Here is a 7,139-nt window from a genome sequence, read left to right as displayed (position 1 = left end):
CAAATACATTTATCAAAAAAATAGAAAAAAAAAAAAAAGGAATGGAACTGGTAAAACACAGACACCAACCATTTCATAACAAAGTGAAACTTGCTACTTAAGTTGTAACGAACACAAAACCAGGTTAGCTAATCTTCAGGTGCTGTTATTGCCATGTTGTTTACTTTTCCACAAGATATATACATTGTGATTTCACTTAAGCTTAGTAATACTAATAGCCAGTCGTTAGAATTCAATATATTTATGTTTTAGGGTATGCACAACAAAACTCCTTGTAACACCACAGATGAACTGAAGGCAAGGATTATGGCAGCATTCACCAACTTAAACAAGGAGACCATCCAGAAGAGTTGCAGGAGATTCTGAAGTCGTTTGGAGGTTGTGGCTGAAGCCAATGGCGATTTTATTGAATAAATTCTGCCTGACCCATGCAAGAGCGGAAAAGTGAACATAAGACGAATGATGATGATGATGAATGTATGTATGTGTGTGTGCGTCTTTGTGTTTCTGCTTATTACCCCCACAACTTGACAGCCTGTGTTGGTTTGTTGACATCCCTGTAACCTAACAGTTTCACACAAAAAAAAAAAAACGCTGATAGAATAAGTACCAGAGTTAGAAAATATAACCCTGGGTTCAATTTGTTCAACAAAACCCTTCAAGGTGGTGCCCCAGCCTGGCTGCACCCGAAATGACTGAAAGAAGTAAAACGGCAACAACAAAAACTACAAACATCTGGACAGAGTGCCTCACCATCAAACCCCTCCACTCACACTAAACACCACCAACATGGAGCCCTCACTCAGCCTCAAACATATACACACACACACAGACATTGCTCAAGTGATACAGTGCGGAGACATCACATCATCACGTGGGTTTATATATATATGCGTGTGTGTGTGGCTGAGTATTGTGTTTGTACGTTTACTGTACTATGTGTGTATATGTGTATGCTTGTATGTGCACATGAGTTTATATAAGTGTGTGCGTGTGACTATTACATACATACACACAACTACATATTGTGTAAGTGGCTGAGCATTGCACTTTATTGTAACATATGTGTGTGTATGTGGGTGTGTGGGTGTGCATGCATGTCTGTGTGTCTGTGTATGTATTGATATACAACTCCCACCTTACCATGGTCACTAGTATGAGTTACGAGTTATAGGTTACTTACAGCCACTCACACGCACACAGACACACACACTCTTTTATTCTTTTACTTGTTTCAGTCATTTGATTGTGGCCTTGCTGGAGCACTGCCTTTAGTTGACTAAATCGATCCCAGGATCTTTGCTGAATCACTAAGTTATGGGGGCGTAAACACACCAGCATCGGTTGACAAATGATGGATGGGGGGGGGGGGAGACAAACACAAACACAAAGACACACACACACACACATAGATATACGACAGGCTTCTTTCAGTTTCCATCTACCAAATCCACTCACAAGGCTTTGGTCAGCCCAATGCTATAGTAGAAGGCACTTGCCCAGGGTGCCACACAGCAGGATTGAGCACGGAACCATGTGACTGGGAAGCAAGCTTCATACAGAAATAAATATATATATATATATATATATATATGTGTGTGTGTGTGTGTGTGTGTATAAATATACACACACACATAATTTTCTGAAATTCACACACATATGTATATATATACATGCATACACATACACACATGTATGTATGTATGTATACACAGTTATATCTAGCAATAGACAATCACAATAATTCCCATCTAGATGAATTTTATACAAACACAAAAATTCACATTAACATAGAGGTAAACATAGCTATACACATATATACACATACATACAGAAGCTCATATGCTCATACATATATATGAATATATAATACATATATATATAATACATAGATATATGTAAATACATATGAATATATATATATATATATATATATATATATATATATATATATATATATATATATGAATGTGTGTGTGTGTATGTACAATATACACAAAGGCCCAAGTATGCCAGCCATTCCTGTCTCTTTAAATGAAAATTTCTACTTATATATATATGTATGTATGTATATGTTTATATATACTTATACATACAAAAAGCCTGACCACATTGCTGTATGTGAAATATATCACTCTCCCATACACACACAAACACAAAGACACTCAAATGTGCACACACCTATACATACATACAGAGAGAGGGAGAGAGGAAGGAGGTCACACATACACACACAGCATCAGTCTATTATACATACCCCCACATGTCTACAGTCTCATATACACTGACCAGCTACTCACATGCCACACAGAAGAGACAGGAACACATACATGCAAACTGTGCATGGCTCTATGAAATATCAACACATACACACAGAAATTTGTATTTACACATATGTGCATACATGCTCATAAACACACAAGAGTATACATGCTATATACACACCTGTTCTTATTTTTTGGTTAAATGTATGTATATATGTAGATATATGTATATATGCCAGCACAATTATATGTCTAGACGTATATAGACAAACACTCATACAGAGTGACACAGCAGCCACTTGCCCTATATAGTTTATATAGTGTAAACACACACACAAAAGTGTGTGTCAGTGTGTCTATATGATATATAATATATATGTGTGTGTATATATATATATATATATATATATATATATCATCATACATATATATATGTATGTACATATATAATATATATATAAATATAAATATACATACATATATATGTAATACACACACACACATATATATATACACACATTGATGGACATGACATACACAGGTACACACACTCACATACATAGGTGTTAACACACACACATTCATAGACATACAGTTAGACACCTTCAAACCTACATAGACACATCTTTGGGAACTCACAAAGCTACACACATACTCTTATATAAATATACACAAACTCACACATATAAGCATAAACATATAGACATTCACACAGACACAAATATAGATATACACAAATACACAAGCACACACACAAACATACAAACACACCAACAAACAGAAACACATACACACACAAACACAGACAAACACACACACAAGCACATACACAGGCACACACACTCCCCCATCCCTTCTCTTTCCAGTGAAAAATTGCTGAGATGAGATTGTATTTGTAAAGTCAGCAGTTTTTTTGCAGCGTGTACGAGGAGCCAGCTGCACAGAGGACAGCTGAAGTGTATGGGACAACAGATGCACATTATAGAAACACAGCTGCACTATATTCAAGACAACAGGAACTATAGATGCAGTTTGAGCAATAGAACTTCAAGGTAAAACAGCTTCACGGAGTAGCGCAAAGTTTGGTGCATTTCACTGCAGAGGGGTGCACCACATGAAAGTTTGTTGCAGGTTATTTGAGTTAAGTGCAGTGCGTGCAAGTTAAACACAACATGTGCACATTTTCCAGCTTGTGTTTAGAAATGGTGCAGTGTCCAGCATAGAGCTGCAACACACATACATAGATATATACATACATACACACACACATATATATATATACATACAGGATTTGGCAGGTGCATTATCTGAGGAACAGATGCAGTGTTTGCATACATGTGGACATTATTATACATTGATGCACAAATTAATTGCAAGAGCTACAGTGAATGCAGAATTTCCTGTGTTTTCATGCTGCAACACGCTATAATGCATATATGTAAGGTGAGTTTGCACTTTTGGTAAAAACTTTGCACATTACTGCAAAATGATGGATTATATTGTTGTGGTTGTTGTACTTTTTGCGCTGTTGTTGTGCTTTTCTTGATGTGGTGGTGGTAGTAGTGGGTGGTGGTTGTACAGATGTCAGGGTGCACGTTGGTTTTCGTGAAAATCATGAGGATGCAAGAAAAGAATAAAACACAAATATACATACAGATGAATACACACATGTGTGTGTGTGCATATATATATATATATATATATATATATATATATATATGTATGTATGTATGTATGTATATTTATATATGGATATGTATATATGAATTTATTGAGAGTGACTTCAAAGTTTTGCTGGTTATGCGATTTAACTATTAAAAAAAATAAATGTAGTGCACCTGAACACTGGATACAATAATTCTATTATCTGTCTATCAGTCTGTATGCCTGTCTGTCTAATTATCTTACTATCTATACACCTATACATGTGTGTGTGTGTGTGTGTGTGTATATATATATATATGTATGTATGTATGTATGTATATATATATATATATATATATATATATATATATATATATATATATATGTATGTATATATATATATATATATATATATATATATATATATATATATATATGTATGTATATATATATATTTATATATATGTATTTATTTATACACACACATATATTTGTATATATATAATACATATGGCCAAAAACACTTGCCTGAAGGGGGTTCTCCTCTGGGGACCACCTCCTGCTATGCTCTCCCCGAGTTTCTTTCCACAATCATAGGAATATATTCATTAAACATAGTTTATGAAAGATTCTTTATGTGTTGTGTTTCCGTGTTCACATTGTCACAAGTCTAATTTAATTTATTTCGATTATTTATCAAACACATCTTTGTAAGGGGTGACTGGGTCTTTGGATGAGGTAAAAATGGGACAAGTCAAAATGCTTGTGTGTGTATGTGTGCTTATATCTGTGTATGTGTGTGTGTGTGTGTATAGGCATGTAAGGTTGTGTGCATGTATGTCTGTATATACATCTGCACAAACACTTAGACACACATATAAATATATACATGCACTCATATACATGATGGGCTTCTTTCAGTTTTCATCTACCAAAGCCACTCACAAAGCTTTTGTAGGCTTGGTGGTATAGTAGAAGATACCCCAAGTGCTACACATGACCGGCAATACACACACACATCCTACATCTTTCTACCCACCACAACTCATGCTTCATTAGTCACACCCACCCCTTGCTCTCTACTCACTGCATCCACTCTTCAATGCTATCCAGTCATTCCAGATGTCTCCTCCACCCACTCCCCTCATTCCCTCCAGCACCTTCCACCTGTCTACAATCCCACTTTCTCCATCCTGGTTCAATTCTGCACATTTTGTGCTTTGGAGGTCTACACAAACCCCCTATCACCACTGTTTTTATCACTCCACTCTCCATCTTGAGCCCTTCTCACCCAAGATAAAAACTCCTCTCTTCCAAAATATGAGCAACGATGTAGCCCCACTACAGCAAGTAACTTGCTGTACTATGGTCCCTTATCTCATGTTGTAACCCCTCGTTTGCTAATGTGAAACTGCCTCCATTCTGTGCTCATAGCCCTGCCTGCTGCATGGCAACCCCATTGGGGCTGGTGCCAGGAGAAAAACACACAATACACACTGTGAGGAAGTTGGAATTAAGAAGGGCATCCAAATGTGGATGACCATGACATAGCAGCCTTTGGACACGTCCTGTGAAACCACCCAGACTCAACCTGGACCAGCATGGAACATGTATGTTCAATGATGATGACGATAATGATGATGATAAAGGTTCCTATCCTGGCTTGGTCGGATGGCAGAGTTGTTGGGCGTCGGCTGAGAAGCTTCTCATTCCCGTTGCAATTCTTTACCTTAATCTCGCAATGTCTGTGACTATATCAGTGCCAAACACCTTGGAGAACCCTGATGATATTGACAAGGGTACACTTACTACTTGGTCAGCTACTGGTCATTTATGGATAAACTAGGGGCACTGGCCCCTACTCACAGACCAACATCTACAATATATAAGGTGACTCCAGAATCCATACAACTGGACACAAGTAAGATTGGATAAGGGTGTAGGTGGGTGATGGTGATGATGGTGGTGGCTATGTCAAGGGGGGGGGGTCAACATAAATATATTCCTTTGTAAAATATGTTGGTAGCCAGACATTTCCTCAACGAGGGACTTTTAATGGGAGACACTATTATGACTATTTCTTACATCCATCCATCCATACAAACACACACACACACATGTGATGGGTAAATTGTCACCATTTTATATTTTATATTTCGTGCATGCACATTGTTTGTTTTTGATTTTGTCAATTACACAGTATAGTAGGGTCAGTTGGGTACTTTTTGTGAGAAAAACAACACCATGACGCAATTCACTCTACCAGAAATTTCGAAATGACATGCTGTACTACTTGGCATTCATGCCAGAAGCTCTAATACAAACATTTCAGAGTGTTTGGGTGTCAATCTGTGGACAGTGCAATCTAAGGACATGTACTGAGAGTGATAAAAATCAAACAGCCAGTCAAAATCATGGTGTTTGGAGTGATCACTAGTGATGGTGACATTATGCCTCCATTCCTCTTCCCACATAGCCTCAGACTGAACATGGAGATCTACATCAAGTGCTGGAGGAGGTAGTGCTGCCTTCAGTCAATAGAGTGGCTGAATTCTCATCATCATAACCAAAGGAAACTGTGAGGAAGCCCATCAAATGAGTTTTACTCATAACTCAAAGGTCCAGTCTTGTCAAACACTCTATCACACTGATTCTCCTAGAAGAATCATGATGAATAAACGTGTCTGTGGGATACGCAGCCACTTAGTACCCTTTGTACCTCTGAGCAGTGAAGATGTGTGGCTTAGTGGTTTGTGTGTTCAGCTCACAATTGTAAGGCCATGAGTTCAATTCCTGGTGGTGTTTTGTGTGCTTGGGCAAGGTACTCTATTTCGTCTGACTCTGGTCCACTCAACTGGCAAAAAATGAGTTGTACCTGTAATTCCAAAGGGGCCAGCCTTGTCCTCTTCTGTGTCATATTGAATATCCCTGAGAACTACATTAAGGGTAAGTGTGTTGGTGGAGCGCTCAGCCACTTGCATGTTAATTTCAGAAGCATGATGTTCCATTGATCAGATCAATTGGAATTCTCATCATCATAACCAATGGTGAGCCAGCACTGGGATACTCAGCCACTCCATACAATAATTCCTTGAGTAGTCATCATAATTTGAAATAGAGGAATCCATTGTTGCCATCCTCTTTAGTATTAGCATTGCTTGAATGTCCACTTTTTGTCCATTTTTCAATGCTTGTATTGGTCAGACCTAATTTGTTGAGGCAGATTTTCTA

The 7,139-nt window shown here is 37.6% G+C and overlaps 1 protein-coding gene across 1 annotated transcript in view; it reads left to right on the top strand.

Annotated features, from left to right (window-relative positions):
* Positions 1-3,293: 3,293 nt before the first annotated feature.
* The window catches only part of LOC106870876 (protocadherin beta-16-like), a 27,477-nt gene continuing 23,631 nt past the window's right edge, over positions 3,294-7,139 (top strand). The window contains exon 1 of the mRNA XM_089362137.1: positions 3,294-3,707. The gene's annotated coding sequence lies outside the window, so the exon portion shown is untranslated. The remainder of the gene's footprint in view (positions 3,708-7,139) is intronic.

This window comes from Octopus bimaculoides, chromosome 14 (assembly GCF_046866305.1).
Source record: "Octopus bimaculoides isolate indiv1 chromosome 14, ASM4686630v1, whole genome shotgun sequence".
Taxonomy (NCBI): domain Eukaryota; kingdom Metazoa; phylum Mollusca; class Cephalopoda; order Octopoda; family Octopodidae; genus Octopus; species Octopus bimaculoides.
The sequence above is the reverse complement of the archived record's forward strand: the minus strand, read 5'-3'. Positions and strand labels throughout refer to the sequence as shown.